Source organism: Triturus cristatus, chromosome 2_1, assembly GCF_964204655.1.
Source record: "Triturus cristatus chromosome 2_1, aTriCri1.1, whole genome shotgun sequence".
Classification (NCBI taxonomy): Eukaryota; Metazoa; Chordata; class Amphibia; order Caudata; family Salamandridae; genus Triturus; species Triturus cristatus.
The window spans coordinates 948913839-948931417 of NC_140581.1; the positions used below are offsets into that span (position 1 = coordinate 948913839).

Here is a 17579-nt window from a genome sequence, read left to right on the forward strand (position 1 = left end):
CAGCTGACCGAATTCCTGTGTTAGCATGCCCAAAAGGGATTTTTTTTAAGCAGCCGTGTTTCATAGAGGAAACACCACAGTTGAAAAAGAAAACAAAAATCCAAGTTGGGAATACATCAGCTGAAGCAGCTAGTGCTCCCCTGGCCACTGCTTGCTGCACCTGAGGTCACCCAATAGGATTACCATTGTTATAACATCCCTTGAGGAGTTGGTAACTTTTCAATGGTTTATGACCACAACTGCAGCCACAAACCATTAAATGACAATTAGCAGGGGATACCTCTTGTGCATGATCCCCTACCTGCAAATCTGAATGGGTTGGTAAACCCAGTTTAGTACTTGGAAATGCTTTCCGGACTTGCTAAAATGCAAACGCATTCAGTACACAGCAAAAAGTAATTTTGGGGTTGCAAACCCTGTGAGTCGCTCTGGTTGTCCCTCAAAAATAACTGTGAACATCTGGCCCCAGAAGGTCACTGTCTGCACTGTCCAATGAGAGAAACCCTAAAGGGTATCAAGTACAAGCCATCTCTAAAGAAGCAGTTTAAATTGTAATTTGTGCTAAACAGCCATCTCAATGAGAAACATTAAGAGAATACTATTAAATTGCGTCGGCAAAAGATGTCGGCAGAAACTATTTCTTTATGTATAAAACTGACCATGGATCAGGGCACCAGTCCAAACAAGATAGCAAACAAATATTGTATGTAATCCAAAGATGTGTTCTCCAGGCTTTGCTGTAAAATAAGAGGTTCCAACGCATGAGCTTACTTCTAAAGCACGCCACCTTGTTCATCTTCTCCTCGTGGATTCAGAGTGAGTGGCACAAAATATCTCCTTGTAGAGCTAAGGTGATATTACAAAGTAATAGCTTATATTGCAGCTTTGACTGGAAGTCTTTTTATTCCCAGAGATATGTGTGCTACCCACAGCAGACTAACATCTACCTTCTGATCATCTGATGAACACAGTCATCTCTTTATAACCTACAATTGCTGAAGAAATGCCTAAATTGGTGTATTTCTTTAAAGGATAAAAGTAGAGATGACATTTTGTTGGTAATGTGTCACTGAATAACATGCATTTTTAAAGCACACGTTCACCTTTAGGGTCTTCTTGGTACTGATGACAGATATTTATTGTTAACCATTGGTACTCATTTTATCAACGTAGTGAGGGTGAAAGGATAAGTGGACCCACCAAGATCCAAACATGTGACTGGGAGGCCTCATACAGATTACTGGAGTAGATGCATTAGTCCACTAAACCACCAGACCAGATGTAAAACAGCACATGGAAAAGCACTGTTACCCACAAAACAGGTATTGGCACCGCTGGCGTGATTGTTACATTCTTTTATTTCTTAGCATTTTTGTAATTCATTTTAATAGAACAAGTCAGGTAATTCCTATGGTGCAAATAGTGTAAGAACAGGATTAGAAAATATTTTTAATTAGAATCACGAGGAAACTTTTACTCTTTGTGGTGCAAAGAAAATGCGGTATTAAATTTGAATTACTGTAACCTAAAGACATTTTTTAAACACAGTAGACTGAAGACAAAAAAGCCAACGGAATGGAAAGAAGAAAATCTTTGGCAAAGTAAAGTCTTGGTCCACCACCTTACCAAGGAAATAATCTTCCTTTGAACCAGATGTGCACATTTCATATGATCAACTGTGCACAATGAGTTGCTGTCATCATTTTGAGATTTCGCTGCTGCCATGTTTGAAGAGTATAACAAACAACAATTGTCCACTGTAGATTCATTCAAACACAACAATTCAAAAACTTGGTGGATGCAGCCGCTTCCACAGAAGAATTAAAAATTAAAAGTTGTAAACACTTTTAACATTTGATGACCTAATTAAAGAGTTTATGACTCAACCACATCAACATATAATTAGTGCAATTTGTTTACAAATCTTACAGATAAAATCCATTGTAATTATGTAAAAGAAAGTTATCACAAACGTGATAGGGTGCCAAGGTGAATAGAAAATAAAAAAGTGCATCAGAATAGAAGATGTATGACTCTTGCCTCCTTGAGTGATTTATAGAATTGGGGTAAAAAAATGGAGAATATGTAGTCATCAGCGCTTCGACTTTTAGGAACTCATCTTCAGAACTGGGGAGTTTGGGGTGAGCGCTTAATTTATGGTCAAGCCTACTGTAGAGCGGTAGCAAAGAAGTGGAAGCTAATCTGGAAGTTCTTAGGGGGATGAAGGGGCTTCTGTCAAGTAGGAAAAATATCTATGCAGTGTTCCAGAGGTTTTGGAAATCACTAGTAGAGCCCACCTGGATCAAGACTGAACTACCTTAAAAGCGAGTGTGATGGTGTTTGCTGGAGAAACTAGTAGAGCCATCCGGGGACAAGTCAATGAAGCAGCATGGAGGCAGTTGTTTCCTCAGAAATGAGTAAAATGGGCGTGGCCAAGAGGTCCTACATGTCGGACGCACCTTAACGGAGCACCCGCAGCCTGCAACTAATCCTTCATAAATCACAACGCCACGCTATAATTGCACTGACCTTCCGTGGCTCACCTGAGACACCGCCGCTGTGCACTGGTAGCTGCCTCGAGACGGCCGCAGTCGGACTTATGCCTCGGGGATGGCCTGAGCGTGCCGGGCATCCAACGGGGAGGCCTGCTGTCTGGAGGCGGTGCGTGATATGAGACATCGTCGCTTGTGCGTGGCTTCTCATCCCCTCCCCCCCCCCCCGGGGACCGTATGCCTAAGGGGCCAAGCCTTTGATCCCACCGGCTGGAGCGAGACCTGCGCCGGTGAGTTGGAGCCTGGGCCGCGAGTGGTGCTGAGGTTGAGACGCCATCTTTGCTCCTCCCGGGTGACACGCCGGGCTGGAATTGTTGAGCGTTTTTGGGACCTGTGGGCATGGCGAGAACTGCAGCGTGACGGGCAGTCGGATCGGACCACGGAGCCCCCGGTCCCCCCTCTTTAGGGCCCAAGTGTGCTGGTGGGGTAATGCTGTGCAGTCTTGGGGCCCGATCTGAGACTGGCATATCCGTGGGACGTGGGTTGCGGCGGCTGGGTCCGTGTTGGGGCCTGGTGCGCAGATGCCCCCCTTTCCCCCTTGATGTCTAGTGCCCTGGTAAAGTGAGGAACTGTTGGCTGCCCCTCGATCTATTGATGCCGGAAGGTAGATTACCTCTGGACCAGACATAGTTGCGGTCTGTGGAGGCATGGGGGGATCCTTCAGTCGGCTGCCCTGTGATTGCTGGGACTGCACGCTCGAGGTGGTGAGTGCCTGGGAGCTCCGGCGGGGCTGGGGGGCCGCAGATACATGCCTGGTGTGGGCAAGGAATACCGTGGCCATGGTGCTGGATCCTTGTGTGGTCTTTGGCGCCCTGCTGTGAGTCCGGCTGGGACGTCCGTGGTGTCGGAATAAGTGGTGAAGCGCTGCCAAATCCAGTGGGGCCCGAAATAAGACTATACTTGTGTCCCTCTGAGAGTGTTGTGGACCCCAGGCTGTTATCCTTCCTGAGCTGTTCCTAGAACTGCGGCCTGGCGTGCCGCTTCTGCTGTGTTACCCCCACACCTATTGAGCCGGCTGCTGCATGGTGTTGTAGTGACTGCGGCCTTATCTCAACCCTATGCTGATCCTGAGGTATGCCGAAGCGACCTGTCGTGGAGACTTCGGCCGGGCCGCTGTTGAGGTACTAGGAGCTGGGGACACCCATTGGGGTGGGTGGGTGCTACCGCCTGCGGAGGCGGCCAGGTTAGGTCCAGGTGCAGCTTGTGGGTGTGCGGCCTCCCCCCGGTTTCCACCCCTTGATGCTGACGTAGAGACTTGGTGAACTGGCCATGTACCAGCGCTATTCCGGCTTTCATACTGCACTGGACACAGATTGGGTGGCGCACCTCTTCGGACCTGCCAAAGCCCGGTTGTGCAGCCTGAAAATTCAATACACCCTATTATTTCCAGCCCGCTTGCGTGTCTCATACAAATCTCGGACATATTTCTTTGAGTCACCGAGGAAGTGATTAGTTGGACGGATGAATCGGTTAGATTGAGGCCCCATGTTCCCTCTGGAGCAGACTTAGATGCCTCATCTGAGGGGGCTGCTACACAACAAATTCATGCCAGCGATCTGCTGTACGAAGCTAAGATGTATTGGCTCACTACACGCAGCCGGATTTATCGGTGGGGAGACATATCTAGTGCCCTTCTACATCGCTTATGGCAACAGACCTGTGATTCTCCCCGAAATCCGTGGCCCAACGGGTGAGGTGCTCCTAAACCCCGCTCAAATTGCTACTAGCTCTGCAGATTATTTCACAGGCCTCTACGCCCTGAGGGATATCCACCCGGAGGCCACTATGGACCGATTCCCAGCTGACTTGCCCCCAGAGTCGCTGCCGGATTCTGTGCGGGATGATTTAGACACTCAGATCTCGGCTGATGAGGTACAGACTGCGCTGGCGGACATGAGCTTGGGTAAAGCGCCGGGCCCGAATGGCTTCCCCTGTAAGTTCTTCAAGAAATACTCATGTCAAATATCCAAACACTATTTGGCAGCACTCCAAACGGTGATGGAAGACGGCCGACTTCCAACCGACTGGCAACATGCCAAATACTAATTTTCTTCCATCTAGGCCGGCCCCTGGAGCTCCACACCTCATACAGACAGATTTCCCTACTTAATGTTGAGGCGAAATTGCTGGCTAAAATCATCGCAAATCGTATCATCCCGCACATAACAGCGTTAGTTCACCAGGACCAGGCTGGCTTTATGCCTGGCCACACCACCAGCCACAACAACCTTAATGCGCACAACGCTATCGCCTCTATTGACCGACTGAATACACCAGCAGCGCTCCACCTTGCCGATATTGACAAGGCCTTCAACTCCCTTAGTTGGACCTATTTCTTTGCTCTCCTACACTGTCTTAATGTGGACCCCGATTTCTTAGATATATTCGCCTTTTATACACCGACATCACTGCTTTGGTACGAGTTGCGGACGCAGCCTCGTGGCCGTTTTGTATCGGTAGGGGCACCAGGCAGGGATGCCTCCTATCCCCTTATCTTTTCGCACTTGCCATGGAACCACTCACGGCATGTATAAGAATGGATGCCGAGGTACAAGGCTTCGAGTGGTCGCGGTAAGTCTCTGATCGTATAGCATTGTACGCTGACGATGTTTTATTTTTTCTTTGCTTACATGCCCCAATAGATGCAGGCCACGCCTGCTCCGCATTATGCAAATCTTTGGCGAGAATTCTGGCCTCTACATGGACACTCACAAATCCTTTCTTTGGCCTTTGCACGGAGGTGACCTGCTCGGGATTTGGACATGCACTGTTACGGTATTCCTGGATGGTTTCAAATATCTTGGGTGTTTTTGTTCAAATCCCAACTTATCTTCTGGAATAAAAATCTGGCCCCTCTGTTGATTAAAGAGTAGGTGCCCGGTTGGTCGCCTCTGCCCCTATCATTGTTTGGTAGGTATGCTATTTTTAAAATGGTCTTGCTTCCCCACTTTCTCTAGCAACTTCAAAACCATCCCTACCCAATACTATATACGGCAACACTGTTCTTGGCCACTTCCTTTGGGGGCGGACTCTGTGTGCGTTGCACTACGAACGTGCTTCCAGTCCACATACTGCTGGGGTATCATGACTCCGGACATCCAGGCATATCACGCGGCGTCTCATCTTCTCATTCTAAATGATTGGTGGTACAGAGATCGACTTGACCCGGCCTAAGCCGTTGAGCATTGGCTAATGGACTCTAAATGTCTAGACACAATTTCATATTCTGGAGCGATTCACAAACCGCTACCACCTGCAACTTGGAAGGTCTTTGTGATATGGCGACAGGCGCTGCGTAGGATGGGGAGGTGCGGCAAACTTACGAAAGAAGCTCCTCTTTGGCATAATGGCCTCTTGCCTCACTTGGCTGAACTACAAGGCTTCGTGGGTTGGGACTCTATTGCCATCTCAACAGTAGGTGCTGTCCTTTGTGGTCAGACATTGAAATCGTTTCAACAGCTACAAACTGAATTCCAAATGCCTCAGTCTCAATTTTATAAATATTAACAATTTCGCCACGCGTTCTTGACTTTACCTGTTGAGGCGAAGGTGTTTCTTGGTGATATATCGCACATTACTTACTAATAGTCATACTACACTCACTAAGACCAGAGAGGCTTGGCAGAATGACCTAGGGCCACTTGATGAGGATGATTGAGTGGAGGCTTTGGAGTCCCCGCGTCCGGCGGCCATTGCTGCAAGCCTTCACCTTATACAACTTAAATATTTTCATTGTGTGTATTTTACTCGTTGTAGCTCTAGCGGGCAGGGATGATCACATCCCCCATCTGTCTCTGCTGCGGAATTGTCGAGGGCACCTTTCTCCACATAATCTGGGAGTGTACTGCCTTGGTGCGGTTCTGGCGTGGAGTGGTGAACTGTCTTTCTGAGGTGTTGGGGTGGGATACTCCATAGTCACCGTGCGCTTACTCTCGCCAAACGCGACACTGCCAAGGCTTGGAAGGCGACTTCACCGCCATCGGTCAAGGCCTGGAAACGGGGCCTTGATTTTTCCATGGGGTCAGAGCTACCGATTTTCTTAGCCTGAGAATGTCCCCAGAAACCCCCGAGGATTCGGAAGCGTGGGCTGATTATCGGAGTCTATATCTTGAACCTATCTCCTCTACGATACACAATGAAGATCTGCCATAATGATCAAATGTTGGGTATTTATTTCGTGAATGATTTTATCTGTATGCACATGCTACAATTGATGACTCTGTATGACAAGTTACATATGGACCTTGTGACACTGATGTTTCTAGTTTATTTGTGTTTAATTCATTGTATAGCATATTCCGTACTGCGACAATTGTAAATCGTAAACAGTGACATCTTTACCATTGCCAAGATGTATACAAATGCTGCCCCGGCACCACCTGGGCAGGGTGTGTCTGTCAACAATAAAATTTGGTGTGAAAAAAAAATGTGCAAAATGATTAAATCCAGAGGGGAGGCCACCAGTAAAGGGAGCACGGCATAGAGTAGTGATCCCATGTTTCCTGAATGAATCACTGGAGGAACTGGATGAACTACCCCATCAAATGAATCAAGGAGGTACCATGGAGGCAATATATATCTCAAAATGAGTAAATGCAGATGGGACGACCGCTTGTAAAACAGTGCAGTGTGCAGTGATCTTGCGCTCCCTAAATGAATCACCACACGTGAATTGATGAGTAAGCAGTCATTTCATTAGGTGAATGAATTTTATGGCGAATCCTTAGGTCAACATCAGCAAGTCCTTAAGAGAAGATGTGATGATTAATCAATACTAAGATGGCTTTGAGTCGACCTCTTACTCAATGGAGGTGTGATGTTAGAGTAGAACTCTAGTTACATAGTTTATGGTTGGAGAACTCTTGATGACTAGGCCAGCGGTTCTAAGGTATATTTAGTAGGAAATATAAAGATAAGTCATACTATGACTTATACAAAATATATCAGGGACTGAATTGTGGACATTTTCAAGCACAAGAATAAAGGCGAGGGAAGGATAGGTGTGCACGTGGTTTGTCCAGCGGTTAGATTTAATACTCAATTAATTTAAAGAATATTTTTAGTTTATTATTTCAAGTAGGATGCAACAATAGATGCATTAATTAATGATACGTAGTATTTATGGGTGCAGATCATGTGCATTTGTTATTTTTATCTGTTCTCTCTGCCTATTTAGAGACATTTTATGATCACCAATCTTCCTCAACACTTTCTCCCTAGGATCTATCATATTCTCCCCTGTACTCCTTCAAGAGAGTTTGATTGGAACTTGTTAGGATTGGATGCTTCACCAACCCTCATTGCTATTTCTGTAAATGCTTCAAAAGATGTATCTATTTCTTGAAGCAGTATTCCACTCTTGATGTTATGTTTCAGATCATGCAATATTTTACAAAGTCTAGAAAAGCACTGAAGAAAACCCCTGTAAGATTACTGCTGCTTTGATACTTATTGATCCCATGCTGTGCATAGTTTTGGCATCTTGTGGTTAGTCAGAATAGAGCTTCTTATATTTAAGAATTGTCTTTGTAGGAATTGAAAATGGATGCATGAATAATGAGATCAATACCATACAATGTTCCCGGCACAGTGTGATCAATAGATAGTATTTTAACAATTTAATTCAATCAACATTTTAAGGAATATATCACTAGTCTATCACATAGAATATTACAATGTAATTTATATTAGGATCTACATGACCAAATATGACTGATTACAACTCTTTTCACCACTATTTTGATAACCTCGCAATCTGAGAAAGCATCAATACGTTAGGCAAACTGGATTACTGAAAATATTTTTAAGGACAACCATGTGAAAGAGGAGGGTGAACAAGATCACTCACCTACAGTGTGGCTTGAAAGATGAGCAGGCAAATGAACTGTGAAGAAAGAAGAAAAACGTCACGTGGAATGTAATTAAAAGAAAGAAAATGTTTTGTAATCAACATTTATATCAGATTGTTTACATTTGAAATAAAATTCAAAATATTTCATTGTTATATATTTGACAAAGAAAGCAAACAAAGTAAGCAGGAAAATGAAAAGAGAGCAGCACAACCGACTTTTTGGTTTCAAAACTGTGTTGAGAAAAATATACCTATTTGTGTTCCTAGGAAAATATTATTCAAATTCAGCCATAAAATAGTGTCGAGGAGGGGGATTTTCAATGGAAACAGAAAACAGAGTGCATTTGCCATGAAACTGTAGAAGCTGGTTTAGCATAATACTTCTAGCAAATTCTTGAAAGGTTATGCATTATCTAGACAGCTCTACAGATTGTTGTTGCTTTGGTACATGCTGAACCTTAGTCTCCGCCCCTTAAGGTCATGGTGCTCTTCTGCATTTAAATCAGCAGTGGTCTGCCCTCTCACGGCATGCCTCTCCTAGCTAGTACAAGCATGTAAGGGAGTTAGATGCTTATTCTGTCTTTTTTTCTCCTACTTAAGCTAAGTCTTCATATCTTCAAGATGAAGCACTACAGGTACTGCACTAAAATACTTCCACAAAGAATGCCTTAACACAACATGAAAACAATAGATGACCCTCAAACATTAGATGTTGTAAGGCCAATCTGGTGGTCTCCTCCCTGACCTGGAGAATTAATACATCTTGTACCGTTCTTGAGTATGTTGTTGTTTTACTCAACCTGTTTCTCCTTTCCTGACCATTTATAAAGCGTTCTGATACTCTCAAGGGACATGTGCACGCTACATAAAACTTTATAAATAAAAAAATAAATAGAACAAGGTGGGTTTTCAGTTTCCTATCCATGAGAAGAGAATTGGAGGTCTTGCAAAGCTTGAGCTTGAGTGGTAGAACATTTCACATTGAAGGGCCCAAGTAAGAAACAGCCTCCTCCTCCCTGATGTTTTTAATGTGCTGTTTAGAGAGGGTCGGCCAGGTGAACATACGGATCTGGTTGTAGACTATTTAGAAATGCCGTTATCAAATAATGAGCTTTTCCATAGATTATATATTGAGTGACCTTAAAGGACAGTGGAGACCTCGTTTAGGGTTTGGGAGAATGAGAGCACTGCCATAAAACAGCTGTGCTCCTGTCTATTGAAACTGACATCATTTATAGTGGGTGAAACTGCAGGGTCCCCTGCGAAGGACCCACAACCGGCAATGGAATCAAAAACCCATTGCTAAGCCACCAGATGACAATTTTAGTAGCCACCCCTCTCTACATGGGGTGGAGCTGCCATCACTGATTTTCTCCGCATGGGTCTGCCATGTGAAAAATGGTGGACCCAGGTAGGGAAAACGAGCAATTGCCCTGATACGTACACACATCAGGGGCATTGTGTTCTTGTAATACTGAAAAAAGCTACCACCTTTGGAGTTTGATTCAGTGAAAAATATCAATGCTGAGTGGGTAAACAAGGACAACACCCATGCGACATTCATCCACACCTTAAGCATACCCGCTACATGGATGGATGCATTGAAGGACCAGAGATCTCCTCTAAACAGGTATCTCTAAATGTGAGGTCTGGTTTTCGGCTCAGGGTGCAGAAGTAAGGGTCTCCGCTGACTTGGTGGGCTGGCTTGCCACCTGCTTCACTGCAAACTGAGCCCCTCTTCCTGAATTAGGTAGCCTATGAAGCTTTTCAGCAATGTAGACCACGTCTAATCAGCGGAGGCCCCCCCATGATGGCAGAGGAGTGTTGCCCCCCCCATGGTAGAACTTTAAAAAATGTAAAAACAGAAGTGATAATAAAATGGGTTTTAAACCCATTTTATTATCATTTTATTTAGCTTGTGCCAGGGCTTGGGGGGCCCAGGGCGATGATAGGCTGAGGGGGAGTGGTGGGCGCTGCCTACACTGCCAAAACCACATGCGCAGGGAAGCTCTCTCCAGACCCAGCTGCATTGCAGGGGTTGAAGAGAGCAGGCACAGACTCCCAGACTCCCATTGGCACTCAGGCCAATCCTGAAGCTGCTCTCATGCATGAGAGCAGCTTCAGGATTGGCCTCAGGGCAGGCTGGGAGCCTGTGCCTGCCAGCGCAGAGGAGCGGAAGAGCGTGACGCGAGGCTGGGGGGCAGCAGGTAAGTTTTATTTTTTAGTCTCTGTGGTGCCCCGTTCCACCTCCCTCCCTGCCCCCTACCCCTGCCCTGCCTCTTTTCCCCAATACGAGCCGCTCCTGCACTTAATAAAAAACAATTTCTAAATAGGGAAGGTACAAGCGATGTAATTCCTTTTAACAGTATTCACTGGGGCATTAGGAGAGCAATCCCAGCATCAGAGCTTAGGTGTGGGCCTGGATGGTAGGACGAGCATTTGATAGATGTAGAAATGAGTGGTAGGACACAGCAGGGTACATGATGAAAAAGAATGTCTTTATTTAGGATTTTCATCTGTATTTGTTCTGCTGAGTATGCACGACCCCTCCATTATCATTCAGCAAGTTTAGCCAGAGAAGGCCGATGTTGTTATTGTAGGGCAGTTTTTAGGGCAGCATGCTTAACACATCTGTGAATGTTAGTTAGACGCAGATGACTTGTTTTATCTGTCACTGAAACTCACCAGTTTAATAAGAGCTCAGAAAAGAAGCAAGGTTAAAAAAAAAGATTCATTTGTGGAAGAAGGGGGCTAGTGGAACGCAAGGATCTGATATACATGCAATTTAAATGGAAGGTTTCCAATAATGTCCTATTAAAGGTCAGGTGTCTTGTTTGGACATGCTTGCACGTTATTGTAACCTACAGCAGGACATCCAGTGTGCATTAAACAGGAGTAGCTGCATGCATGTTAATGCTCATCGAGTTTGCTTGGACAGTGGCGTCGCCTTGACCCACAAGAAAAAAACGCATTCCAAGCAAGCACCACACAGGGAACACTCACATTTATTGCCTTGCGACCTGATAGATTTCCCAAACTATATTTTGCAAAAGTGATTGCTGACCACATAAAGTCAAGGCCCCTTTAATGAAATAACTGTTTTATGAGTGCAGGCGGGGAGACGTGTCAACAGGGGCATTTTAAATGACTTGTTTTAATCTTCTTGTCCGCAGATGCCCGGTTTGCCTTTGTCACCGAGGTCACAAATTAACAGCCTCTTACGATGTTAGCACAGAGACTTTGCAGCCAACAGGAAAGCTCCACTCGCAGTGGCCTTTACACATTCCTCACACTTGTCAATAATGGTTCTGTATCAAAAACAAACAGCTCTAGCTAACAAGCACCCTTGCTTCCCACCATGTTATTTGTAATGAGTGCCTGTCACATTCGTTCACTGCCTAGGACGAGGCAAAAGCGTTTTCTTACTTAATTACATTGGAATGCAGACTTTTACAATGTGATTGTCTTTGCTGTCAGTTCTCTGGAGCCTGCCCTCTTTCAGGGTGGTAAGCCTCAGGACCCCACACTCGAGACCGTAACTGCAGCGAAGCAAAGGCCTCCATTCTTTCACTCCCAAATAAATTGCTGTTTTCCCTATTGCGCGCACGTTCGAGCATTGCTTGTATATGAAATGCCAATCTAATGTCATCAAAATCACAATTTCACAGCCTTATGGAGTTCCAGGGCCACCCAACCTGGGCATGCCCTCATTTTACCCGGAAGTAACATTGTAATGTCAAACGCACCCTACAATACCTGCAAACAAATAATGTAATCAGTCTGGTCTTGACTACACATAAAAGTACAAACTTTGTATTCTGTAACTTCTGGCTATAGCAGGCACCTGGTGTTTCCCCGGTGGGCCGGAGGGGTGGGGGACGGTTTTCTGGCTGTGGGGGTCGGTTTTGACACTAGGGGTCGGTTTTGCAGCAGTGCTCCAATATCGTTCCCCAGTAACAAAAGCGGGAGCAGTGCTTTTTACTAGCACCCCACCTCCCCACCCCACCACCCGCTCCCAAGGCCGGTCGAGCAGCAATCTGCGAGGGCTGGTTACTGTTCCCAGGCCGGCCCTGTTTGCATTGACTTGGTATTATTGCAAAGGTTTTGGACCAGGTACAGAAACGTTCATACATCTATGGGCTGGATTTAGAGTTTGGTGGAGAGGGTACTCTGTTGCACGTTCAACGGAGTACCCTTCACACCAAACCCTGAGTCCACCCACCTGATTTACAGGTGGCAGACCTTAAGTAGGTCAGTGACTGAGTATACGCCAGCTCAATCAACTGCTCACATACTCCTCTGAAGGAGTGATGGAGTATGGACCATCTGTGTTGGCCATTCAAGCGACTGCCCAGCTTAGAGTGGGCATTCAAATGGCTAGCTGCCATTCTCCCTTATCATTGTGAAAAACCTGGCCGTAAGGGACACTAAAAATGTTTAAATGACCCCTATGCCATAGAAGACTACTCCCATGGTTGGGGGGGGGGCGGGAGGGGGGTAATTCGTTTTTGGTTTTTGCAAAACAAATTCCCACTTTAAGCTTTTGGTTTTGAAAAAAGAAAAATACGTTGAAAGTTTGATGAGCGGACATCATGTTTCACAGATCCGGCCATCAAGCTTTTAACGCATTGACAAGAACCATTGTGGCATACTTCCCGTCGATGTTAATAGATGTCCACCCGAATTAAAAATGAGAAGGCTACAATTAAAACCATTGAGAATTTCACCACTGCTGGAGTAACAACAGAAGAAGAGGAAGTCACTCAAGTATTTCTTCAAAATTACAGGGACATTTATCAAACAATGTACACAGTTTCAATGGCCAGCACAGAACAATAATATGCTTCTATCCAGCTCCCCCAATTGCCAAACCCTTTTGTCTCAGGCAATGCCGGAGATAATTGCGCTTACTGAAATCTATGAAGTACTCCAAAGAATGATAACATCCAGGCAAAATGCAAGATACTTCACGTTTTACTTATCAAAGCCTCCCCCACATTATAACACACTTTGGTGTAAAATGGCTGCACTTCTTGTGATGAAATGCCATGCACACACGCTGTCCAACAAAGGTAATCAAACCAATCAAAAACAAACAAAATAATGTTTGCAGATTCTACATGTCATGGAAATTTGCTAAGCATAAAATTTGTGATGCCAATTTACAAAATTGTAAACTATAAAGGCCAAGGTGCAACCTATGTGGCTTACCAAGGTTCTGCCAGGGCCTGTCGAAGCTACCACCCCACTCTGCCCACTTCAGTTCAAATACTTTTCATTGATTTTTCCATACAATGAAACAAGCATTCATATATTTCTGTCTAGAGCTCAGTTGCTCTATGGTAAACAACAATGAGCTGAAACAGTACATGATTTCATGAAGCTGAGGTTAATAGTTTGGCCCCGATTTCTTATTTCGTGCAGATGAATTCAACCTAGTCGTGCAAAAAAACCCACGTGAAAATAGAACATCCAGATTTATTGATTCAGGATCTACTAATATGTATTCACTGAAATGAACTAGGGAAATTTAACAAACATTAAACATTTACAACAGTCATAAGTTTAAATTTAGTGACGGAAACAGGAGTGTCCCAAGGGAAGCGGAGAAAAGTGGGTTTAGCGAAGTAGCAAGTTTTAAAGTAAATTTCAAAACAAATTCTAAATAAGCCCATCGGTCTCAATAAATTACAAATTCAGTAATGCAAATTGCACACACCATTAGAACAAGAGGCACAGAGCCATTCATTTACCCATGAAGGTCTGAGAATAAATTGAAAACCGTTAAAGAGGCCACAGGCGCAATCGTACGAGGCAATCTTTCTGGTCTGACTCAAACAAAAGTGAGTCTCTGTCTAGAAGGACAACACATTTCATAAATGTGTTAATAGAGGCTATGAACATATTGTGCAAAGGACCTTGCCGCAGGTCTAAGGTGCTTATCTAGTATTAAGTGTCTGCTGCCCTTCATGAAACCAGGGCTTAAAGTGGCTTAACAATAATTAACAGCCTTTTCGATTCATATGCCTACGGTACGCTCATCAATGATTTGTCAAAGTAGCACATGTTAGACGACTGAAGCATGGCAGACAAAAAAACAACACAAATAAATGTTTTAAGCATTAACCAATGTATCTAAGAGCTCCATACATTTTAGCTGCGACACTATACAGATAGAACCGCTGATGACGCCGCTTTTATTAGCGAGGTTCAGCACGCAGCACAATGCCTGTCAGCTTTGAAGCACATGTTGAACACTTGTGCATGAATCTCATGGAGAGATTCATAGGGAAGAGTAGGATGTGGCCTGGCAGAGGGGGGCATTATATGATCCGCCTCTAATGGTAAGGGGTTCAGCAGATACCAGGGGCTGGTCTTGCCGCCCTAGCTCATAATGATTTTACTAGATGGATTTTCCTGTAAAGCCAGATCTAGTATTCCCATACCCAGAAGATCAAGGTGCTGCAACATGGGACCACTTGCAATTGAAAGAGTGGCATTCCACCCAATGACACTGCTCCACTCAACTAGTTAACTGCACCTAGGTGGATAATTCTCTTTATTTAAGCCCAGGCAATAGAGTGTTCAAAACATCGACCTAGTGTCTTCAAATCCTCTAAATAAAGGTCTTTGTAAATTTAATGCACAAAGCTGGTGAACTTCATCACATGCTAGCCCTATGGGATTTACATAAAAAACGCTCAAAGAAATGGCACTTGCCTGGCAAACCTCTGCCTATAAAATCTATATACGATTTACTGAAACTTGCATTCCTTTTTTATCCAAAGCCCCAAATCGTTAGGCTACAATTGTGGATTCACAGATGGCTATATTGCTGTTTTCCAGCAGGTCTCTTGCATCGACCAATAATCAGCGATTCTCCTTGAATCTGGGCATTAACAAAGCTTTACAGAGATGAACAACAGATGCAGTAGGCCCTGTTATCACTAACCCATCGCATTGCCAGTTTCACCATTTCCACTTTTGTTTTTTCCAAGTTCATGGAATCTGAAATTGGTGCGTCTCTTCTTTAGGGTGACAGTGGCACAACTTCAACTGATCACTTTACCTTTTTAGGTAGTTGTAATGGACACTTCTATGGGTAAGCAGCACAGGTAATGTTATTGGGAGTTGAGAGGGAATGGTGCTGACTCTGCCTCTGACAATCAGAGAGAGCTCCGAGGAGCTTATCTGGATCATGTAAGGAGAATCATTGAACAATGAAAGGCAGTGGGGAACCCTACTTTACCGGACAACCCCAGGAGATGGCCTACTCTCCAGAGCCCTCCATGAGAATGGAGGAAACAGGCATGGGTTTGAAAAAAGAGCATGTGATAGGTGGATTGGAAAAGAGGAACAATGTGAGAGAGGGAATGTTTAGAGCAAGGGATGCGTGTATGAGCATGTTGAAAAAGAGGCAGTGGATGGTGTGAGATAAGACAATGTATGGCAGAGTTAGAAGGTGTGGTGTATGTGACCGGATCAATATAGGAAAGACTAAGAGGATTTGTAAAACAGGGGAGAGGTGCAAAAGGGCTGAAAGAATACTAGAGCTTGTGAGAAGTGAGAGAGCGGATCAGTGTATCACTCCACACCTCTCTTTCAGATGTCTTCTGTCCAACTGAGGTGCCACAGCACATTCCTTAAACTACTGGTAATGCATAAAAATGATCATTCCAGCTTTTTGTTTTAAAATGTAGCACTTGCCGTCTCTATGCTCTGTAAGCAATAGGTGCTGCTATTACCCAATGGATTGGCCCACCACCTTCGCACCTCTAGAACATTAAGGACCTCATTACACGTTTGCTTGAAAAAGGTCGGGTATTCCCCAGGATAGCGGAATTTACCACATGTGCTAAGTACCTCATATTCTGAGTTTTCAATGCAAAATAATATTTAGAATTGTTTTTTAACTCTGTATGGTTTGCCTTTCTTTCTGGGACATATCGGCAGGTTTGACCTTCCAGAATCTACCAGGGCAAAACTGCAAGGGTGTGATAATGATCATTATCACATCATTTGTAATCCTGATCCTTTGTAAACACGATTGCAAAGGGATCGGAATTTAGCACTGATCTCACATTCATGTCCCAAGTGAGCCTTGTTATGATACAAACTCATGACCTGAGGGTCACCCACAGATGTCATGTAGTGACTGTCTCTCTTCTTCCTTGCTCTTCCACTGTGTCACCTTTTGGAATGTTTACATTCATTGATGATGTAGCAGAATGTTGGTTTCCCTTCTCTGAAGAGTTCAGTTGGGAGCTTGGGGCTGAGCTAAAAAAATATATACTTTAAACTTCATGAATCCTGATCATCCTTCACTACATATCACCTTTTTGGGTTTAACTCATTGGCGGGCAGGAGTTCTAAGCAGGTTTGTTACTGCCGTTGCCTCTATTCTGTACTGAAACCAATATGACATTCCGTCTATCAACATTTATAACACAACTGTCCCCCTGAGGAGCCAACATGATGCCACACAAGAGAAAAGAAGGGTATGAACAAAATAGTAAAAACAGTAAATTTGGAACAATTACTAAGCATCAATCGTGGTACACTCATACATCTCAAATGTGTCATAAAGTCGACTTGTGGAAAGAAATCTTATGTAAATAATAATACGTAAAGAAAATTAAATACTATGTAAATTATGTAAAACAGTTTGCAAATAATTCTTATCACCCTAAAAAGGTTCAGGACTGACTGCTGCCTACGGAACCCCTCCCCCAGCCCCCCACCAGTTTACATTTCGGTTCATAATGTTCTCAAAAAAATAATAGGTTACATTGTAACTAATCACGAATTTACACATGTTCTGATAGTTCCTGTTTTAATGACATCTTGGGCAACTAAAAGCAAAGTTTAAAGTAAACTGCAAAATTGGCTGCTTGTATGCAACATTGTCGCTCAAAGCTAGTCTGTCTGAGTCAGGCTGCCAGCGTTTTCAAATCTACACTTCACCAGAAATGCTGAAAATAGCCAAGGAAGTTAAAAGCCTGTTTTGTGCAGTTCATTTTAGCTGTACATTTAACGTCACGTGGTACCTTAATTTTAGCTCTCTGTGTTGATGAATAGATTATAAACTCACTCCATTGACTTAAACAACAGGCTGAGTGCTCTGCCTCGGGATGTCGTTTATAAGGCGCTGGAGGTGCTTTGAAGGAACTATAATT

The 17579-nt window shown here is 44.2% G+C and overlaps 1 protein-coding gene across 22 annotated transcripts in view; it reads right to left on the reverse strand.

Moving 5' to 3' along the window:
• Window positions 1-17579, reverse strand: part of PTPRD (protein tyrosine phosphatase receptor type D) — a 3784543-nt gene that overhangs the window by 605016 nt on the left and 3161948 nt on the right. For all 22 annotated transcript variants that reach the window (XM_085633482.1, XM_085633637.1, XM_085633629.1 and 19 more), the window contains one exon: window positions 8401-8436. The gene's annotated coding sequence lies outside the window, so the exon portion shown is untranslated. The remainder of the gene's footprint in view (window positions 1-8400; window positions 8437-17579) is intronic.